At 43.9% G+C, this 23,334-nt stretch overlaps 5 non-coding genes across 5 annotated transcripts; 3 read left to right on the top strand and 2 right to left on the bottom strand.

The window, feature by feature from the left end:
- Nucleotides 1–5,064: 5,064 nt before the first annotated feature.
- Nucleotides 5,065–5,146, bottom strand: TRNAL-AAG. Its single transcript has one exon. It is a non-coding gene; the product is annotated as a tRNA-Leu (tRNA).
- Nucleotides 5,147–10,604: 5,458 nt separating this feature from the next.
- Nucleotides 10,605–10,686, bottom strand: TRNAL-UAG. Its single transcript has one exon. It is a non-coding gene; the product is annotated as a tRNA-Leu (tRNA).
- Nucleotides 10,687–20,696: 10,010 nt separating this feature from the next.
- Nucleotides 20,697–20,769, top strand: TRNAT-UGU. Its single transcript has one exon. It is a non-coding gene; the product is annotated as a tRNA-Thr (tRNA).
- Nucleotides 20,770–21,992: 1,223 nt separating this feature from the next.
- Nucleotides 21,993–22,083, top strand: TRNAY-GUA. Its single transcript is given in 2 exon segments — nt 21,993–22,029; nt 22,048–22,083. It is a non-coding gene; the product is annotated as a tRNA-Tyr (tRNA).
- A 1,080-nt stretch (nt 22,084–23,163) lies between these two features.
- On the top strand, nt 23,164–23,235 carry TRNAP-UGG. Its single transcript has one exon. It is a non-coding gene; the product is annotated as a tRNA-Pro (tRNA).
- Nucleotides 23,236–23,334: the final 99 nt, after the last annotated feature.

Below are 23,334 nucleotides of genomic sequence, written 5' to 3'. Positions count from 1 at the left end.
GTGCGCGATGTCAAGGCTGAGTCATTGCTCTTTCTGGAAATGACAGGACCAAGACACCGGCCGCCTCCAGGTGCCCTTTGCCTCGGATTGGTCGGAAGTTCCCTTTGAAGCGAGCCAAACGCAGGAGGCGACCTGACGGTAGCCAAGCACCCCGGGGCGGCGATTTTCAAGACACCTGGGCCCGGGCTCTCACCTGTTGCCTCCTTTCTCCTCTCGAGTTCCTTTGTTCAGTGGGAAGGGTCGGGGGAAAGTCGGCCCGGGGCCAGAAGCCGGATTAGAGGGGGAGGGGAAGGGGGCGTTGGCGAAAGGGTTGCGTGAGTTCGGGTGGGGCAGGGTTTGCGGAGGAACGGAAAGGGGAACCCACCCGGGAGGGCCCCGGGTAGGCGGCCGCGAACTGCAGGACCTCAGGCTCAGGTGGAGAAACGCCCCCTCTCGGGGCCCTCGGCCCCCTCCTCCAACCCAGGGTTCTGACTTGCCCGCTCCATCCCCACGCCACCCACCCATGCACCCGCCCACCACGCCCCGGGCCCGGCTGCCCCCCAGGACATCGGCTCACTTTCGGCGCTGGGTCACCCACCGGGAAGGGATGGAAAAAAGGCTCTGGGGCTAGGCGGAGACACCACGCCCACGGGACCCGGGCGTCGCGACCAATGTGACTCCCCTCCTCCCGCAGCTCCTCTCCTGGGCGCCCCTCCTCTGCGCACCGACCCGGATTTGGCAGGGGCGGCTGCTAGCTGAAGTAGCTCAGGGTTCGGTGGGCTTCCCGGAGGCGCACGGAAGACGAGAGGGGCCGAGATGCCCGGTGTGGTCCCGGGTGGACTCGTTTGCTCTGGTTGCACGTCTTGCACAGACATTTCAGATCCCACCTAGTGTGAGCTCGCCTTCCCCAGAACACCCCACCCACCCAACGTAGGTCCCCCAGAGGCCCCGCAAGCCACCCCCAGTGCCCATGCCTGGAGCGAGTGTGCGGTCGCTGCCTGAGTGGGCGACAGGTATATCTGCGCCTGTGAGGACAGGATGAGGGGCGGCTCTTTGGAGCCCGTGCTGCTCTCTCTGTGCGGTACCAGGCTGGAAGAGTAAGCCGACCAGGGTTTGGAGTTTTGCATGCTCTGCATGCAAAAACGTGGTCATCTCACGCTTTCCTCACTTACTTACCCTCTTGGGAACAAGTTTCAATTTTGAGCACAGGTATTTTGCCATAGTGAAAATGTGTCCATGGATTTTAACTATTAATGAACCGTCAAGATTGTTTCATTGATTGCAGCAAAATATACTGCAGCAGTGCACATTGTCGTTATAGGAGAAAAGAGTGGATGGAAGGCAGTTAGAATGTATATGGGAACTTTCTGTATGTAGTTTGTGCTTAATTTAACATAAAACTTATGTTTTAACTTAATTTAACTTAATTTTTATTTAACCTAATTTTACATAAAATTTAATTTAACATAAAACTCTCCCCAAATATAAAGTGCTTTAATTGAAAAATCAATAAATTCATTTGGTTTGTGTTTATTTATTAACATATTGCTGAACTATTCCCCAAAATATTAAAAATAACAAGGAATAAAATATAAAATGTAGATGTTAAAATAATGAGTGGTCAATCCTGAATGTCTAACCATAATCTTACAGGAGTTTTATTAGGGAAAACTCTGGTAAAGGTAGTTAAAATAAAGGTAGTTAATCTGAATTTTCGGGAACTAATTCACACAATGAAATAGTCCAATCATAGATGAGCAGGATGCATGTAGAAGGAACAACACCGACACATTCTGGATACATATCAGGACACTAAAAATAGAATAATAAATATTAATGGGTTCTAGAGAATGAGAATGTTTTTATCTATGTAAGTGGAAAATTATATTTCACATCAGATTTTTGTAAATACTAAGTATAAAAATGGAACATTTTCAAAAGTCTAAGGAATTTCTTTTTTATCTTCATTTTGTCAATTTTCATATAAAGTAAATGGTGACATAAAATAATCATAATCATTATCCAAATTCAACAATCTCCAGTGCTTTACTAATTTCTTTATGTGTCCCTTTTTCTTCTATTTTCTTTTTAAAAACAGGCTCCTTACCAGATGCGGTGCTTGAACTCGAGATCCTGACATCAAGAGTCCCATGATCCTGAGATCAAGAGTCCCATGCTCTATCAACTGAGTCAGACAGGGTCCCCCTTTCTATTTTCTTTTATCTGAAGTATGATAAAGTAAATCTAGGTGTCATGTATCTTCACTATTTACATTTCAGTATGATTCTCTAGTCATATGAACATTTATTGCATATCCACAAATTTATACCTAATAAAGTTAACATTCAGTCTTTTGTACTTTAATATATAGTGCATATTGAAATTTCCCAATTTCCTCAAAATGGCACTTAAATAGGTTTTTAATCTAGTCAAGAGTGAAACAAACTTTACAATATATCTGATTGCATTGTCTTTAAGCCTCCTCTCTTTTAGATCAGTCTCTCTCTCTTTCTCTGTCTCCTTTCTCTTCTCTCTGCCAATGAGATATTAAAGAAATTGAATTAGTTCTTTCAATGTTGTACATTCCTTTTTAGTCTAATGCTTTCTTTTGTTGTAATTTATACTGCTCTTTCATTTCTTGAAAGTAGAACATTAACTGTTAATGCTTGATTAAGTTCAGTTCAGCATTTTTACAAAAGTACTTCAGAAGAAATTCAATGTATTTTTTATATTGAGTATCCCCTCCAGGGGCAAATAAACATTTGATTTCAAATGTTAATGTTGGTCAGTGGGATCGCATATAGAGAGCTTGACCCTTCCACCGTGGATTTTTTATTTAAAAAAATCAAAGCATTGACAGTGGTATAATTTAAACTCACAAATCCAAGAGACTGTAACCCCCAAACCCTGGGCAGTGGACCATTCTGCCACATTATCTCATACTTAACCTCTTCACTTACTTTCACATTTTATAAACTAGATGGAGATGGTTGAGTTGAGTATCACCATTTGTTTGAGAAAATAATTCTTTGCATTCTAGAAAGCGAAATCCCTGAGGACCAGCCTTGCCTCTGAGAGCCAAGCACAATCCTGGGCAAAAAAATAGGCACTCACTAATTTGTTCAGGGAGCATACATCTTGATCTACATCACCTTCTAAGAGCGTTGGAGGGGAGGCAGTAGGGAGGAAAGAAATACCCACTCCCAACGCCACCCATGCACCCATATTTCAGCTCTTTACACCACTCATTAGCATGATACTAAGAGACCAAGAAATGCCCTGTGGAGACTCAGAGTGACCATGGGTATATAAGGTGATCCTTGTGTCTGATGCCCTTATTGCTGCCGGAATGTGCTATTTTTATTTGATAATGGGATCATAACAGCGAACCAGTAGGCAGTTGGGAATGGTCCTACAGAAGAGAGAAGAAACAACTGTTTGAAAGAATATTCTTGGGTAAGCAATCGAGGATGGCATCTAGAGCACAGAAGGCAGAGATGGCTTACCTAGGATCTCGCATAGGTCATCCACAGCAACAAGACGCAAAGAGACACTCAGAAGCTGGTCAATGGGGACCTTAGAAGTTTTCCTATGGCTGCTTCTGTTTTCTCAGTGAAATAGAAAGCAGAGGGTGAGAATGTATATGGAGGTGTTGGCTGTTTTGAGGACACAGGAGAAGGGATGAAAGAACAGTCTTTAAGAATGTATACTAAAAGGCTTATGAAAAACAGTAAGATTGTCATGCAGACATGCTTGAGACCACTGTCATAAATTTAAATTGAGGCCTCTCTAGCATCACTGTTTCTCTCCATTCTAGTTCAGCTAGGTGAGTGCAGGGACTGAATGCTTTCTTAAGTAAGGATTATGCTTTTTTTGTTAAGTGGGTATGCTTAAGCAAAAGAGGGACAACCACACTCAAAGTCCTAGATCAAGAAGCCTCCAGAAAACTTGAAGTTTCTCTTCATCATTCTTTTAAGGACTCAAGCCACCCCCATTTCTTCACTCCTTCCTTGAAATGAATTTTCCCTTTTTGCCCAAAGGCTCTTTCTTCTGCACAGCCTCTCTAAAGAGACACAGAAAGAGACAACTCTTAGATTGAAATTGGGTTACAGTGGACACCAAATCTCACCCATCCACTCTTCAGGGCTCCCAAACTACATGCACAGATCAGGAAGTTCGTTCAGTTCAAGATGTCTAATAGGAGTTTGTCAAAATGTCTAATAGGAGTTTGGATTTGAGGTGGAAACCTTCTTCAGCTCTTTGAGAGCAAGCATGAGCGAACATTCCAAGTTAGTTGTCAAGGATTCCTGGCTCAAGTCTGCACGAATTGAAATACCTCCCTCCTCCTGTGAGTATTGCCTCCTTGTTGACAGTTTCACTCAGACCCTCTCCTTCCTTCTCGCTTCCAGGTACAGAAAGAAGACCTGGAGGGAAGGGGAGACACTGCATCGAGAGACCAGAAATGGGGCTTAGGAGTGGGGAGGCAGAAATGGGAGCAGGGAGGCTAGAGCTAACAGGCCAGTGGGGACCTGTGGACAAAGGGCTTTGAAGTCGCTGGTATGCACCAGTGATAGTACAACCCCACCGGTCTGAGCTCTGCGCTTTGACCAAAGGAGTCACAGTGTGATGTTTGCTCCTCGACTGGGTGCAAAGCCTCTGTGCATTTCCATTTATGAGGGGGAAAATGTAAAACAAACAAACAAACAAACAAGCAAAACACTCCCTGTCCCTTCGTAGCCCTTATATCAATCCTCCTATCAATGTGTGTGTGACAGCTATTTCTGTGGACACACACACCACTGTGAAGTCTTAATTTTTTTTTTCTGGCCCCCCAGTCTCCTGGTGAACTTGGTCTTTGAAGATTTATATAAAAGCTTTGCCAAATGGCAAGACTTTCCAGAGGCTATGTGGCGGCAAAACAGGGACCGTCTGCATTCCAACAGTCTGATCTGAAAGACAACCCTCAATGATCCTCGTGTACTCACCCACTGAACCCACACCCAATCCTGTGCTACCCTATCAAGGCACTGGAATATTTATTCCTCATCTTTTGACCTCAGTTCTTCAACTGGCAAAAACCCTGCTTGGCAGCGGTGGGATTCAAACCCACGCCCCCGAAGAGACTGGAGCCTTAATCCAGCGCCTTAGACCGCTCGGCCACGCTACCACATGGGGAGAGCTGCTCTGCCTTTTTTCTCTGATAGTAACTTTCTTTACATCTCAGCTCTTCTATCACATAGATTTGTGTTCTGAAGTCCTAACCTTAAGAGCAAGTGGAGGGGGTGGGGTTGGGAGAACAGCAGGGCTCATCGTGAAAGCTTCTTCATGAAAGCTACTTCCCTTGTAGGCTCTGAATTTTTCATCTCCCACCCAGGGCTAACAAGAGGAATAATTCACTGAGTGAATGAAATTTGAAACACAGTAGAAAACTGTGGGTGTTTTGCAGGTGCGGAGTGTGTTTTATTTTTGTTGGCTTCCTCTCCCTCTTGCTGCAGATTTCTTAGGAAGATAAAGGAAGAGTCAAGCTAATTAAGGCCATAAAATCCTACCTTCCTGGGAGCGTGACTTATCAAATGGAGATTTAGGGCATTTGCAAATGCTTGAACAATAATTAGAGCTGGAGTCTGACCAACAAATTAAAGATGCCAGTGGAACGCTACAGTCCTTCCTTTCACCAGATGAGATATCAAACAGTTCACACTTGAGGCTCTGCTAAATTATTTCTTCTGAGAACACAAAGCCTGTATATGGTTTTACACTCTAATCCTAAAACACTGGGAGCTGTCACCTTTCTGCTCTCAGAGAGAAAGGGTAGATGCTCATTCCTTTAGACTGTTTTAGGACTTTAGGGGTCTCCCAGATCACCACGTGGGCATCTCAGCATTGCGGTACCGGCCCTCTGAGACCGCTCTTGCTGCTCCAGAACTTGTGCGGGGAAATGTCCAGGAGAGCAGAAACAGCAGCACTTAAGTTCCCTGCGGACAAATTCTGTCTGTCTCAACGCACCCCTCACAGCCATGCCCGGGCCCCTGGAAGGAGCAGCCTCTCCAGGCCTTCCTCCAAGCCCAGTGACACCATGTGCTCATTTTCCCCTGAAAGACGTTTTAGTGAGAAGTGACAGGAGAAAGTCCCACAGCTGCACAGACGCCAGACTGGGGCTTCCAATCCCTGCAGCTACCCTCTCCCATCTGGCAGATTTCACAATCACAGAATATTCTGCCCCTGTTTATAATTCGCCTTCATTTCATAGCTGATGTCATTTTTCAAAAGCACTCGGGTTTGGTCCGGTTTTTGACCCTGCACATCACGCCCAAAGGAATCACTATTGTCCCTGGAGCCATAGTTCTTAACTCGATTCATGAGAAGCACGTGTGGAATTCTTAAAATTTCTCACACGGAGGCCGCACTCTAGACCGATGATACCCTGATGTCTAGCGGTGGGATCCAAGCCTCGGTGCTTCAGAGTTTCCCAAGCGCAGACAACAGAGAAAACCAGAGCCTGAGGAGATTTCAACAAGCCATTGTATTCCTTTTGAGGACAGCTCACGTGTCCTGCGGGTCTCATCAGAGAGGCTGAAGACAGCGGCTATTCTATCTGGACACCTGCTGTGACACAGCCAAGAAAGGTCCTCACGGGGATCAATGCCTGGGTGGCAGTTGCCAAATGCTGCTTGGCTACCATTACCAGACCATAAGCCACACAGCACGTGGTTTGCAAAGGACCGCAGATTACAATGAGAAGCCACATATAGGAAGTACTCTTCATGAGTCCCTCTGCTTGTCTTTCAGTCTGGTGTTTTTATGCATATCGAGATGAACTACATTGTCTCACTCCCTTATCTCTTCCTGCACACCTGAGACGAGCTGTGGATTGAACGCCTTAGTTCTAGGAGCAACTACATCCCTGAATGACGGCTGAGAATGGGCTTTCCAGTACACGATAGCGCGGATCTTAAATGGTTCATTTAATCCTCGGACGCTGACTATCAGTATATTCTAAAGTATTGACTTTTCCGTGGCCTTTTACACAGTTTATAGAAGAGGTGGGACAGAGAAACCCCTCCCGAAGCTTCAGCGCAGGAATCTGGGAGACTGTCAGAAACCCGGAGCCTTGCGGGGAGATTCTGGAGCCACTCTCAGAGTGATCTGCACCAACACTTTAGAGATTTTCCAGGTTAGGAGAGACTAAATGTTATTGTGCTGGATAAATCCGGAGTGGAAGGGTGAGGGGCGTTGTACCTGCGGCTGCTTCCAAACTCAGACGCGCAGTCTTTAATCTTTGCAGATTCTGTTCTTGTCTCGTGGTGGGGTGGGGCGGGCGGAAGCCCCGGGCTTTGTTTCCGAGTGTGAAGGCCTGCGGAGGATGAGTTGTAATTACTTGAGCCTGGGGGCAAGTATCTGTTACTTCCTTCTGCCGGTTTTGTTGATTGTGGATCAACTAAACAAAGGTCTCTCTTAGAATAGTACAATAAGAAACTGTAACTTTGGAGTTAGTGCACCTGGTAGGGGCTAAAATGTGACATCCAGTCACCTCCCCACCTATTTGAACAGCTTTAGCAAATTGGATCCACAATATATAAAATAACAATATATCTGAATCCAGTGGTATTTATCCCAGAAGAGTAAAGTTGGCTTAATACTCAAAATCAATGTGATTTATTATTTCAACAGACTAAAAAGAAAAATCATATGATCTTACTAAAAAAGGCAGACAAAACACTTGACAAAGTCCACTTTCATTCCTGACACAAACTCTCAGCAAATTAGGAAAAGAAGGAAACTTCCTCAACCTGATAAAGGGAAGCTATGAAGAACTTCACACTTAATGATAGAAAACGGAATGTTTTCCCTGTAAGACTGGGAGCAAAATGTAGGCATCTGCTTTCATCACTTTTGTTCAACATTGTTCTGGAGATTCTTGCCCAATCAATAATGGAAAAAAAATTCAAATAGAAGGCATCCAGGTTTTATTTTTTATTCCAAGAAAATGTGAAAGGCTATGCGAAAATCCTACAGAATCTACAGAAAGCTATAAGTGAATTTAGCAAAGTTGTTGGATACAATGTAAATATTAAAATTAATTGCATATACTACCGTTTATACTATGTCTACATATTTATAATTATACCTAGCAATGAACAATCAGAAATTGAAAATTTAAAAAGCAATTCAATTTACAACAGAATAATTAAATGTGAAATACTTAGGGATAAAATATGTCCAAGATTTGTACACACACACAAATCCTGAGATGGATGAAAGAAAACCTAAATACAAGGAAAATAATTTCACATTTGTAAATGAGAAGACTCAATATTGTTAAGATATAAATTATCCCTAAATTGGTTTATAGATTCAGTGTAATCCTAATCAAAATAACAGCAAAATTTGGTTATTATTTATTTTTTAAGACAAGTTATTTTTTATTTTAAAGAACACTTACTTTAGTAACCTCTACACCCAATGTGGGGTTTGAACCCACAACCCCAGTATCAAGAGTCACTTACCTTCCAACTGAGCCAGCCAGGCACCCTCTGTTTTAGCTTGTTTTTAGAAATTGACCAGCTGATTCCAAAAATTCACATAGAAATTCAAAGATGTAGCATGCCAAAAACAAGTTTAAAAAGAACAATAAATTTGGAGCAAAGTCACTCTGCCTGGCATCAAGATTAAAAGATACTATAATCAAGACTATAGTATTGGCATTAAAATATGAAGAGTAGATCTATGGAACAGGAGTACAAAGATCCACAAATAATATTATCAATTGATGGTTGGCAAAATTTCAAAGGCAATTCAATAGAGAAAGGTCACCGTTTCAAAATTATTTTTTATTAAGTTTTTAAAATTTTAATTCCAGCATGATTAACATACCACATTATATTAGTTTCAGGTGTACAATATAGTGATTTAACAATTCTATACATTACTGAGTGCTCATGATAAATGTACTGTTTAGAAAGGTAGTCTTTTCAACAAATGTTAAAAAAACAATTTTGATCCTTACTTCACATAAAAATGAACTCAAAATGGATCATAAATCTAAACCACAAAATATTTAGAATGAAATCTTTGTCACCTTGCATTGGGGAAAGATTTTTTTTTAGATGCAACACCACAGCATGATCCATAAAAGAAAAACATGATTAATTGTATTTCAACAAAATTAGAAAGCTTTGCCCTTCAAAAGTCACTGTTGGGGTATTGAGAAGACAAGCCACACAGTGGGACATGACAGTTGCACCCACAGTCTTTAAGGATGATTTTGCCTCCAATGTCCGAGGGGACATTGATAATGTCTTCATAACTGGGACAATATTACTGATATCCTGTCATAACTGGGACAATACTACTGCTACTAAACATCCTACAATACACATGACCCCCAACCCCCGCAGTAAAGATTTATCCAGTCTAAAATGTCATCATTGTTGAGGTTGACTAGAGTAAGAAGCCACATGGACAGTCTTAACTCTTGCCTCCTTGCCCAGGCCAGTCAGGTTCCATCACCATTTACTAGAATGAGCCCATTACTCTCCTTGAAGTCTCGAGGAGGCGACAGTGCCTGAACATAAATCTGTAAGCAATATATATTCAAATCTATATATATGTATCCAAATCATGCCCAATTCACCCTCTGGTTACCAAAGGCTGTACACATACATGGGACAAGAAAGGCATTGCCCTCAAAGGAGAGAAAGTGAGAATGTTTCTTAAAGAGCTATAATTCTGACTTCAAACCCATCCTAGGACTATTTTCGGGCTAGGTGGGTGTCCAGGTGTTTTTCCTTGCCTGACTAAGACTGGTTATTGAATCACTTCCCTGACCTGGTGAGCAGCTGCCTCCTTCAATGATTATCTTTGTGCCTAACACACATCTTTGCTGTCCTTATGGTGGGCTTGGAGGGAGAGGCAGAAAGGGGGGGGGCAGGGAAAGGGGTGATGTAGTAGCTATATGGACACCAGAGGCAAGTGGAAAGGGAAATAAGAAGGAACACTCTATAGGTATCCCATTAGGGGTCTGGGAGGAAGCACCAGGTACCACTTTGGGTGCTCGGTTGGACTGTCTGAATTTGTTACTTCAGCTCTGAGTAGGATTGCCGAATTTTTTCGAGTTAACTCTTAGGAGCAAACGACGAGACAAAGGCTCACTTCACTCCCTGATCCCCTCTATGCCCCACCTTAACTTTTACTGCGCTTTCAAGGTTATGTCAAGATTCCAAAACTATCTCCACTCTCCAGAGTGCCCCAGGTTAAATGCCATCTCTTTGGCAAGGAACACCTATTCTTGGGGAGGTTGAGGATCCGGAGGATCCGGAGGAGTGTCTTCTAGAGATCCGCTTGACTTAGGAGCTCCACGCGGGTAAACTGAATCATTCATTCACTAGTCGCATTCCGTCAGTCTAGAGCCGAGTGTTCAGAAAATTCAGATACTGCGTTTTGAGATTGGGCCAAATCCCGCAGAATCTACACTTTTATTTGAAGTGAAGATGAAGGCTATGACTACTTACAATTAGAAACAAAACTCTGGCAGCGGTGGTTGAGATTGGGCCAAATCCCGCAGGAATCTACACTTTATTTGAAGTGAAGATGAAGGCTATGACTTACAATTAGAAACAAAACTCTGGCAGCGGTGGGATTCGAACCCACGTCCCCGAAGAGACTGGAGCCTAAATCCAGCGCCTTAGACCGCTCGGCCACGCTACCAAACCTACAGAGGAGTTTTGCCTACACTTCCTAGATATATCTTTCTGCTGGTTTTTCTGCGTTGTCTTCTGAACCCCCAACCTGAGACCAAGAGGGTAGATATTGCCAAAGGACCCTAGGGAAGACATTCTTCCCTTCCTCCTCGGCTCCGCTGGACCCAACCTGGATCCGCCCAACCGGAACAGCTCTTCTCACTCCAGAAACTGAAGGGAAAGATCTTTAAAACAATCTGCTCTGGAAGCGAAGCTCTTGGGATCCAGAACGTAAGCGCACTCCCAAGTCAGGGGTCGCGTCAGCTTCCTCCTAGAGCCCAGTAAGCGCTCAACAAGTATTTATTCCACGGAGGAATGAATTCCTTTTGTCTCCAGATAGCTTTGGGATGGGGGTAGGGGGTACAAGGTCGTGCTGGGCTTGTAAAGAAGACCAAAGCTGAAGTCAGCGCTGAATTTTGAGTTTGATACTTTTCAGTTCCGAAGCCAGAAAAGAAGTCTTGGCCCTCCAGGAAGCGTGGGACGTGAGTTAAAAGGACCAAGAAAGCGGCGCCTGGGTGGCTCAGTGGGTTAAGCCTCTGCCTTCGGCTTGGGTCATGATCTCAGGGTCCTCGGATAGAGCCACTCATCGGGCTCTCTGCTCAGCAGGGAGCCTGCTTCCCTTTCCCTCTCTGCCTACTTGTGATCTCTGTCAAATGAATAAATAAAATCTTTAAAAGAAAATTTTAAAAAAGGATCAAGAAAAAAACTTGACTGCTGGTTCCCTTTTGCTCTTTGAGACCCAACCTCAGAGAGGCGGTGCCAGTCTATGCCCGCTCCCTAGTGTTGGCGGAGCAGAGTCTGCAGAAGCTTCCTCCCCCCATTCCGCTTGATGGAAGAGGAGAATCCTGTGTCAGGGTGGATGGACTCCTGCGGCTGGGAAGCCTTCAGTACCTTTCTTTAGAACCTATAAGGCTTCCTCCCAGAGAGGTTCCCTTTCTCCTGCCCAGTGGCAGTCACTTGGCGGCTGTTACTACTGGCGACTGGGGAAGGAGATGGCAGAAGAAGCCCTCACCTGGGGACAGAGCCCAGACCCTGAGCCCACCTTAGTGCTCCTAGCATCCAGGATTCCTGAGAATTCCGTGTGCTCCCGCTGCTCATCCTCCGCAGAAGCCCAAGCCTGCCGGCCCCGGGTGAGGAGTACAAGAGCAAGTCCAGAATGGAGGAGAAAACTAGATTCTAACCTCTTCTCCTCTTGATACAGAGAATAGTAGTCACACCTCAGTTCTCCGTATCTGAGCGTTTCTTAGGGCTCACCAAACTTGGATTTCCATGTACCTTATATGAAAAGAATTCTTGCTCTTTTTGATTGCAACCAAGTGGAAATTACAGAACAATATGCTGATGTGTCTCTTTTGCTAGCGTGTGACTGTAACAGAAAATTTAATTCACAATTACTACCTAGACTTAAGAGAAAAACAGGTGCCTTTTGAGATCATGCAACCATACACAGTATTCAGAGAAAACTACCAAATTATAAATACAGTTTTCTATTTCTCCTCTTAGTTCTGTCAACTTCTGATTCTTATATATCTTATTCTTTAAAAAAATTTTATTTATCTATTTGTCAGAGACAGAGAGAGCACAAAGAGGGGAATCGGGAGACAGGGAGAGGGCAAAGCAGGCTTCTCGCTGAGCAAGGGACCCTATGCACAGCTCCATCCCAGGACCCTGGGATCTTGACTCAGGCTTTCCCAGAACCTAAGGCAGACTTAGCCACCCAAGCATCCCTTATATATATCTTATTCTTACAGTGTTTCTTCTATTTGCCTTTTCTATTATGTTTTTATCTTATAAAACCTGTATCTTTTTATCTTTACATCTTATAACAAGCGGTGTTATTAGATACATAGAAATTCAGGCATATTGTGGGGCTTTAAAAGAGAATTTATTTGTTAGGACAGTTTCATAGCAAAATTGAGTAGAAAGTGCAAAGAATTCCCATACACTTCCTGCTCCCACATATGCACAGCTTTCTCTGCTATTAACAGCCCATACCAGAGTGGTATATTTGTTACAATCGATGAACCAAAACCGACGCATCATTCTCACACAAAACCGTAGTTTACATTAGGGACTCTTGTGGTTTCATGTGAATTTTAGGATTGTTTGTTTCTATCTCTGTAAAGAATGACATTGGGATTTTGATAGGGATTGCCTTGAATCTGTAGATCACTTTGGGTCATTTGGACCCAAAACTGTGGGTCCGATAAAAACGGTTAAACAGTTTTAATTCTTCCAATCCATGGACACCAAATGTCTATTTATCTGTGTCTTCTTTAGTTTCTTTCATTAATGTTTTATAATTTTCAGTGTATAAGTCTTTTACATCTTTATTTAAGTACATGTATACATATGTCTATAAATAACAATTTTCCTCTAACTTAAGAATTGATTCTCTTTTATCACGAAGAATACTTCTATTTCTTCTCTCCTCATGACAGCATATCAAGTATTAGAGCGTGGTGATGATGCCCCTCAAGTTTTCTCCTTTGCATATATAAGATCTTCAGTTCCATTAAACATTCTTCCTCTAATGTGCTAGCCAGCCAGCCAGCCTCTCAGTCCTCTGCATTCCTGGTGGTTCACCTGGGCATATGCCCGAGAATAGTACTTACAAAGTCATCCTGATAAAACAGGTGGACAGTCGTGAGCTGTGTAAGGAGGAAGAAATCAAAGTCAAAAGGACAATAGTGGAAGGTCTGAACAGAGGTAACAGGAGAAAGCTTTTACAGAGACCAGAGTAATCTTCAGGTGACATTTAAAGGGACTATGGAAAGCAGAATAAGTCAGCAAGAATTCCTAATCACCAGGCAAGGATTTGTAGGGTAGGGCTTGACTTTTCAATTCTTAAAAGATTTCTTTTAGAATACAAGCAGCCAACTTTTGTAGAGCCAGCTGAAACCCTTCCCCAGCCTGCTGATGGAGCCAGTGGCTCAAGGACAGCTGCACAATAAGCACTATTGTCCTCCTCCTCTTGCTGAGCTATCTAGGGATCTATGCCACATTTCCCTACTCTGTGTTTAAGATACTGCAAGCTTTGAATCTCTTAATAGATGGGACAGAACAGTCCTACAAGTTTGTTGGATCCAAAATGGGGGTAAGGGGCACTGATGAAATACAGAAATGAAGTCGTGGAGAGTCACTGTTGTTTTTAGTGCCACAAGGTTGGATCTTACAGTTTTGAACCTTGGCCCTCCGGTGCCCAAAGTGAGAATCCTTTCATGAGCCCAAGGCCTGAACAGCACATCTTTTGAAGGATATGCATTTTCATTGCAACCCATCCCAGGCAGTTTCTGGGAAGTCTTGTGATGTTCTTTATATACTTTTATTACTCTGATCCCCTTATTACCCAGTCTTAGTTTCCTCACACTGTTAAAAACGTGAAATCTCTTGCTCCAATCCTGCAGTTAAGCTCACCCTATTTGGGATTGAAGGGCATTCCATCTCGGCCTTAGAAAAGCAGAGTCTTACAGAAGCTGTGAGTCCAAGAAACCTCCTTTTAGCATCCCGGTATCCTATTCTACTTGCCAAGACCTGAGAGAATCCAGATGTGGCTCAAACCACACCCAGTGCTGCTCAGTCTAAAGAAAAGCCAAAAGATGGGTGGCACTGGTCATCCACTTGGCAGGACAGAGTGAGATTTTTCTTAGTGGAAAGTGTGTTTCCTTAGGAATCTGAAACGATGTGCTGGCTGGAGAAAGGAGGTCGGACATTTTCTGGAGGAAAACCAGCCCTACAGGGGCTGAATGCACATGCCATGCCAAACCGATTCTACCTAGTACTTGTCTGAGGATATTCCCTTAGAGATTCTCACTCTCAATAGGTAACCACAGGTTTATGTTTAGGTAATTCCTCCCCCTTTCTGTGGAGATACTCTGTGTGCTGGTATCTGGCACACCATTTAGTGGCAACATACACAGGAGACCTGGCACCTGAATTCAGACTGGTTTCCTAGAGTTTACACTTAAACGGGATGAGACTTGGAAGGTCCTTGGAGATTTTTAGCTCTTGTTTACCAAGAACTTCAGGAACTGGAAACTAAAAGATTCCATGGTATTCCAGATTTCTGTGGGTTGAAATCTCCTTTTTCCCCTCTACTCATGCCTCTGCATTTGTTTGCTCTCCATTTCTAATACTTATTAATGCCCTGATATGTGCTGACCACTTTGTTATGTACTTGGAGACTAAGAAGTATGAATCATAAACCTTCCCCTCAAGTTGCTGAGGAATAAGCTGAGGACACAACACAAATGCATATGATTCTTAAAACAAAATAAACTTAGTAGTCTATAGCTAAGTGCACTAGAATCTCCTTCCCTTTTTCTTTGCCTTCTCATTTGTTCGGTCCAAATTTGGACCTTTGTGTCTTTTGTAGCATTTTCAAAAAGTTGGACATAGGTGGGGTGTCTGGCTGGCTAGGTTGGTGGGACATGTGACTCTTGATCTCAGGGTTGGGAGTTTAAGCACACTGGGTGTAGAGATTACTTAAAAATAAAATCTTAAAAAAAAAAGATGGGCATAGGAATAGATAGGAAATCACAATTTAGAAGTAACTCTAGAAAATTGAAAAATAAAATTAAAATGTGTGCTATCTGGGGTGCCTGGGTGGCTCGTGGGTTAAAGCCTCTGCCTTCAGCTGAGGTCATGATCTCAGGGTCCTGGGATCGAGCCCTGCATGGAGCCCTGCATCGAGCCCTGCATCGAGCCCTGCATCGAGCCCTGCATCGAGCCCTGCATCAAGCCCTGCATGGGCATGGAGCCCTGCATCGAGCCCTGCATCGGGCTCTCTGCTCAGCAGGGAGCCTGCTTCCCTTTCTCTCCGCCTGCCTCTCTTCGTACCTGTACCTGTGATCTCTGTCTGTCAAATAAATAAATAAAATCTTTAAAAAAATAAAATGTGTGCTATCTTTTGACACTCTTTCATATAAGATGAAGAAATATGGGAAGGAGAACAGAAAAATTTGACAATGTCATAAACAATTGAATATATGTTGAAGGGGTAATGTCAGTCTGGATGCTTACTTCTAGGTGCCATGGGTCACCTCCATTGTATCTGTCCTGTTCGGTATCTTAAGAGTGGGAGTGAAGAGGAAGGAATGGCAAGGATAAAAAAATGTTTCATGGGTTTCAGAGGAAAGAAGAGATGAAATCTACTCCATAAACAGTAAAGGCATTGTGAATTATAACACTGAGATGGTTTTCCAGATAAGTAGTGTTTGACAGGTATGGTGAAATGAGAAATCATTCTAGTTGATGAAGCAAATGATCACAACTGAAAAAGGTGTGAGTTCTATTTGGGGAATTATAAGTGGATCAAGTTGACTAGAACAAAGATCTGTTGGCAGTATACAGCTGTCATTTGGTAAATGTTGATCTAAATATTAGAAGATAAAAGCAGTAAGGTAGAGAGGCACATACTGAGAGTACATTAGTGTAGTTAAGAGTCTTTAAGTTGCTAAAATAAAAAAGGGGGATTTCTGTGATAATCCAGGAAAATCTCATAGATTCCAAGAGCAAAAAACACTGAGAACTCTGGAATGGGCCATAGCTAGTAGAGACTTAGAAGGTGTCCAGGCTCCTTTTCTTGCTATCACCTCTCCTTGTGCTTCGGCATACTCTTTTCTATGGTGATGTTTTCTCTGCTTCTCAGTTCATCTGGTGGAATATGCTTGATGTTACAGTCCTACAACTTCAATTTCCTTTCTAGTAATTGTGGGCTAATTAATTTGGACCGAACTCCTTGAAGAAAAATGAAAAAATATTGGATAAGATTTTACTATATCTCCTTAAAAGCATCAAAGTACTAAAATGGTAGCAAGCAACTACTAGGCCAGAATCCAAGCAAAAGATGAAATCTGATAGGTAAGGGAAGCACTGACCTCTGTAGCTCCGAAGACATTTGCTAATTATTGCAAAACTGGGCTATAGTTTTGGCAGACCCTGGATAGGAGAAATAAGAGGTACAGATGTCAAGACCCAGCACCTATCCAAAATGGAAAAGCAAGAAAGACGCTCTCCCCAAATAATTAAGTTTAATATTAATTAACATTAATATTAAACAGCTATTCCCATAAGGCAAGGATGAACAAGAAGTAAACCTACCTCTATCCTCTCACTTCCAATAACTGCTATGGAGCTCAGCCAAAGTCAGCTGAGCTTAGCAAGGAAAACTGGAAAGAATGAGCTTTCAACTTCTCCTGAGAAGCTGTGAGCATAGGTCTCCATTCTCCTTGATTTGCAGCTTGGGTTTAACTTCATCTTGAAGGCTCAGGAAATGTCTAGCCAATAACTATTTTTAGGATCCTTTTGGGTTGATAGTGCTCCACCTGCCTGGGAGAAACAAAAGTTTTATATTTCTATTTATTTTTATATTTATTTTATTTTTATATTTATAATAATATATTATTTTTTTCAGGAAGTCACCTTCATCTTGGCCTCAAAAATTCACTGCATATAATTTTGCCAAGACATTGAGCAGTGCACATTCAAAGAGGACTAATTACACAAGGAAACACAGTGACATGAGTAAGAATCAACTAGAACAATAGAATAATATTGGGATTATCAGTTATACATATTAAAATGAATATCATTAACGTGTTTAAAGAAATAGAAGACAAGGTGGTAAACATCTGCAAGGAAGAGGAAATTCAACAATTTGACCTACCTGCTGGTAGGATTGTAAATTAGTACAGTTGCTATAGCAAACGGTATGGAGGATCCTCAAAACAAAAACAAAACAAACAACAGAACCAGAACTACCATATGATCCAGCAATTCCACTTCTGGGAATATAGCCAAAGGAAACAAAAACATTAACTTAAAAAAGACACCTGCATCTGCATGTTCATGGCAGCATTATTTACAATAGTCAAGATATGAAAACAAACTAAGTGTCCACTGACGAATGAATGGATAAAGAGGTTGTGGTATATAACTCTGGAATATACATATATATACATGGAACATACATATATATGTATATAAAATGGGATATATATGTATATATACATATACATATATGTGTGTGTATATATATATATATAAGGGGATATTATTTAGCCATAAAAATGAGAAAATCTTGCCATTTGGGACAACATGGATGGAACTTGAGGGCGTTATGCTAAGTGCAATAAGTCAGACAGAGAAAGACAAGTACTGTATGATCTCATGTATATGTGGATGTAAAAACAAAAACAAAAACCAAAAAAACCCCAAATCATAGAAGAACAGATCAGATTTGTGGTTAACAGGCAGGGTTGGGAAAGGGTTTAGGAGAGAGATTGTCAATAGGTACAAACTACGTGTTACAAGATAAATAAGAACTTAAGTACAAGGATGTAATGGACAGCATGATGACTACAGTTAATACTGCTGCATGATATACATGAAAACTTTACAGAGGTTAAATCCTAGGAGTTCTCATCACAAGGAAAAACTTTTTTCCTTCTTTCTTTGTTTTCTTTTTTTTATTATATCTATATGAGATAATGGATGATAACTATAGCAGCAATCATTTCACAATATATGGAAGTCAAACCATTAGGCAGTACACCTTATTTTTAAAAAATATTTTATTTATTTATTTAACAAAGAGAGAGAGCACGCGAGAGGGCACTATCGCACAAGCAGGGCGAGCGGCAGGCAGAGGAAGAAGCAGGCTTCCTGCTGAGCAGGGAGCCTACGTGGGGCTGGAACCCAGGACCCTGGGACCAGGACCTGAGCAGAAGACAAATGCTTAACCAACTGAGCCACCCAGGTGCCTCTAGGCTATACACCTTAAACTTACACAGTGATGTATGTCAATTATGTCTCAATAAAACTGGAAAAAAATATTGGCTTCATAGTTTTGAAAAAGAATCAGAACTTCTAGAATTGAAAATTACAGTTTATAATTACATTGACTCAGTAGGTGGATTTAACAGCTGATTAAACACAGCTGTAGCAAGTATTAGTGGATTAAGAATATGTTATTCAGAATGCAACATCGAGAGAAAAAGAAAATATGGACGAGAAGGTAAAAGAAATGAAGGACAAGGTATGAATGTGTAATTCCAATTTCATAAATGGAGAATGAAAAATAGAGCAAAACAACATTTGAAAAGCTGATCAAGAATTTTCTAGACCTGAAGAAAGATAATGATCTACAGACTTAAGAAATCCCATATCTCACCAATGAAAAAATATGGGATTTCCCTATGGTATCATTCACTCCTACTTTATACATCTAAATTGAAATCTTATCCTGGATGAATCTAACTGGTGGAACCTAGATCACAGGCTCACTCCCAGCTGCCAGCTGGGAAAGCAATTTTTCTAGGGCAGACTTAATAATAATATGTGAAATTATCAGATGTAAGTAAAAGTTAAAAAAAAATACTGAACATCCACTCATAGGACAAATGCCTGCAACAGATCTACTCAGCTCATGTTCAGGCCTCACCAGTTTTCTTTTTGTACTTTCTTCCTTCAAGAGCCCATAACTCTTAGAGCCTATAACTCAAAAGATACCTTATGTAATTTGATCTAAACATGACCTATTGATCTATGGACTTCTAGACACAAGAGTATTCTAGCAATTGTACAATTCCCCTAAATTCTCCCAATCTCACTTCAAATTCATCCTACCTAAATCCTTGCACACCATCCTCTGCCCTTTCTAGGTACCGTTCTCTTTAAACTTTCTTTTCCCTGCAACATCATCTTGCTTTTTCGAGGTAAAATAATTGAAAGTCCTGCCTCTTTCATCTTTATTATCTCTTAGCTTTTATTCATATCTAACTTCAGCTGAATCTGTCTTCCTTCTATCTCCCTCATTCTTTCCTTCCTTTCCAGTTCCATAACTGTCAGTCTCTTCCGGTTTTATGCTTGAGCGTCTGCACCGTGGCAGTCTCTGATGTATCTCTGATTCTGGTTTTTCTTCCCTTCAATTCATTCTGCATATCCATGCCTGGTAAGTTTACATTCCCCCCCCCCCCTTTTTTTAGTTTAAATTCAATTAGCCAACATATAGTACAACATTAGTTTCTGACTAGTGTTCAGTGTCCATTTTCGATTTTTTAAAGGGTGTAACTTCATTCCACAAATCTCTGTCTCCTACTAACCTGACTTCCGTTTCCCTTACTTCCAGGAGGGCAGATACCTGCCTCAGGCAGTGTACTGCCTTGGTTCCTTAAAAGCCTCGGTTTTTCTTTCAGACTTTGCTCAGACATTTTCTTCTACCAGAGATCACTCCTTTCCCAAATTGCGTCTTAACCTCTCAAGTGCAGCTCAAATCCCAATCCCACCTGAAGATTTGAAGAGTGATGGCTCACTCTGCAAATCTGAGAAGCTTGGCACGGTCCACTACCCGCTCACAGCTGGCACAGCTACTTTTCACTATTCTCTTTCATAAAAACTAAATTTCTCTTATTCCACAAGACTGTGACAGGGACTTCAAGTTAAAGACAGTATCTGATGCCTTGTTCCTAGTGCACAGCCCAGCAAAGAATTGGGAGTTCCGTGTTTGTTGCATGAAGGAATGAATTAAATAACGAATGGCGCAGAGGCTCGAGCTGTAAGGAAGGTCCATACACAGAAGGAACTTGAAGAAGGAGGTTGAAAGTTGGTGGCTATCCTGAGCCAAGGAGAAAATCAGTGGGAAGGCCGAGAGATCTGTGGTCGTCAACTTCCTCTACTTTGCGTTTCCTCTCTTAAATTTTAGACTGCGGCCAGGGGGCGAGGGGAGGTCTGAGGTGGACTCTGGGTTGTAATGTGTTGGTTTAGGCAGATTTCTCCGATCTTTAAAATAGTGGTGTCTGTTATTACCGGCCCTCATATTGCGTTATCCCTAGCAAGGGCGTGCAAACCAAATTCCAAGAGTAAATAGATTGAAACAAAATTCGGATTTTGTCTACTTCCTACACTTAATCCCCCTAACAAAGGCCCCGCATAAAAAACTTTCCTTTTCAAAGAAAGAAGCAAGACACTACCTCACGAGGCCCTATAGCTCAGGGGTTAGAGCACTGGTCTTGTAAACCAGGGGTCGCGAGTTCAAATCTCGCTGGGGCCTTCACTCTTATTTCTTACTCTTTTAAATAAGACCTCCCTCCCTCCCCTCCGGTAATTTTAACCCTTGCGGAAATTCGGTTCCTGTGTCTTCTCGCCACAGTCCCACTACCCGAATAAACCAAACTGAACGGATCCGTTTCCTCTTACGCGCTACTGCGCAAGTGCGGATCTGCTGCCTGGAATGTGGCGGAGTCCATTAGAAGCTGCGGGAAGCGCTCCCTGCGTCCGCGGACGCCAGGGCTGTGCCGACCCGCCGCTAGAGCCCTTCCGGAGGATTGCCGGAGCCCGAGAAGGGCTGAGGGCGGTGAGGGCGGTGGGGGCGGCGGGGGCGGCGGGGGCGGTGGGGGAGGCGGGGGGGAGGGTAGACCATGGGAGTCGGGCCCAGTGTCCCGCTCTACACAGGCTTGGAGCCTTGAACAAGCTCCCCTCCCGAAAGGGAGGAGGCGTTCGGGAGAGAGTAGGCTGTCCCGCAAGGTTTCCTGTGACCGCGAGTTTTCCAACACTTCCCTACCCCAGCGGGAAAACGAAGGCCGAGACTTGGGTCACCAAGTTTGTTATTGGCTCAGAGGAATTGCGGCTTCCTCTTTGAAACACCTTAAGATATTTTCTCCAGAAGTCCTTTCTCGCGGAAACACTGGGGTTACCCATATGTGCTATACTCCACATCCTCTCCCTCCCCGAGTCTGTGGACGTATAAACGGAAGAGTTGCGCTTCGCCTGGGCAGACGCGCTTGGATTCCGAGGCGAGCACAGGAAGTGAGGGAAAGTGAAGAGGTCCGAGCCAGACCCGGGAGGCCCGCCCTCTACGCCTAGCGCCGAGCTGCGCGGGCGGAGCTGCGTGTCCCACCGCCGCCCTCCCTTAGTTCTTCGAGGCCGGTTGGCGGCTTCCACGCCACACACATCACGGCGGGAGGTCCCGGGCCGCGCGCTCACTGCAGCCAACCGCTCCCGGGCGAGCAGATGCCCCCAGCCCCGGGCGGCCTCGTGATGCACGGGGTCTGGGGGTGCCTGTGAGGAGCCCACGGGTTGGTCCTGCTTTGGAAGCCCCTCCGTGCGGTCGGGGAATCCGGCTCTAGAAGGGTTGTCCCCAGAACTGCGGGCGGGGCTTTCTCACAAGCTGGCTTTGTGACCCTGCGATGTCCATGCCTCCGTAGATTGTTTCTCCCGCGCCCCTTTTTGTAGGTGTCCTGAATAGGTGATTCTAGAGAAACCAAACATGTATCCCCTTCGATAGCTCAGCTGGTAGAGCGGAGGACTGTAGCGCGCATGCTGTGTGGTCATCCTTAGGTCGCTGGTTCGATTCCGGCTCGAAGGAGGAGCTGTAGTTTTGGGGTTTGCAGCCAACTATTCGTGGAGCCGTTGCTCTCTTGTTTCCGCCGGGGCATTTTGTCTTCTGGAATCGACTTCTCCAGACCTTATTCATGTCCCCAAGAGGAAGTTTGAGCTCTCCAAGCATATGTGAACAAATGGATCCCGTTGTAGCCTGCTGGAAGAATTCTGAGTTAACCTCCCCTCACATGTTTCTTTTGGCTTCTAGTTGATCCACTCATTGATACAGAACATTATATATAAACTCTGTGTGCGCATGTCTGCCCCGTGCGGCCGGAGCGACTCCACTTTGCAGAAGAAACCGCCTGGACTGGGACCCCGACCCGAGCGTCCGCCCCCTTCCATACACACAGCCATTCAGGGGGAGGTCCTTACTCGGCAGTTTTAGTTTACCTTATTATACATATCTGTAGTTCTACAAAAAAGATTTTGGGCCAGAGCAGGAAGGGGCAACAGGATCTGACTCGAGTTCGGCTGAGACGAAGAATTCCAGACCGAGGAAACAAGTGAAACAAAGGTGGGAGATGGAACCCTTGATTCTCCTTCAGGGCCACACGAACACACGCCAGACTGGCGTACCTCCCACAGACTCGGGCTCCTGGGATTTTGATGCCCACAATTTCCCGCCTAGGATGTTAGGCTCGCGCGACGTGGTAGCAGACTGACACGCTTCCCGCGCGTCCAGCCTGGGGCTCAGGACCCTCCAGGCTCGCAAGCGAGCTCCACTCGTGTCCTCGGACTCCCGCCGGGCTCCCGCCGCGCTCGTGCTCCCTTCCAGAACCGTCCGGCAGTGCTAGGTGTAGCTCACCCACGCGGCCCGAGGTCTGGAAACTGACCCTCCTCACCCCATCCGGCCACTGGAGGGGTCCAGGATGTAGATCGGGGAGAATAAGCGAGGCTAGGGCTGAGCCAGGCTTCAAAGGAGTGAGACTTCTTGGAAACGGGAGAAAACGAAGCAAGGCCAAAAGTAAATGTCACAAGCAGGATGGAGCTGGGAAGCAGTCTGGCGGCCAACTGCAAATGAGAAAGTACTGTTCAGAGGAAATACAGCTTTCTTTGTCGCCTCGGCTCGTTGGTCTAGGGGTATGATTCTCGCTTTGGGTGCGAGAGGTCCCGGGTTCAAATCCCGGACGAGCCCTAGCTTTTGTTTTTTTCTCCTGCCCTAGAAACTATGCAGAAGTTCAGGTCTCTATAAACTTTCTGGCTTTCCGACTGTTCTGCACAAGAGTGCGCTGAA

This window comes from Meles meles, chromosome 6 (genome assembly GCF_922984935.1).
Source record: "Meles meles chromosome 6, mMelMel3.1 paternal haplotype, whole genome shotgun sequence".
NCBI lineage: Eukaryota > Metazoa > Chordata > Mammalia > Carnivora > Mustelidae > Meles > Meles meles.
This window is presented reverse-complemented; position numbering and strand designations above follow the sequence as displayed.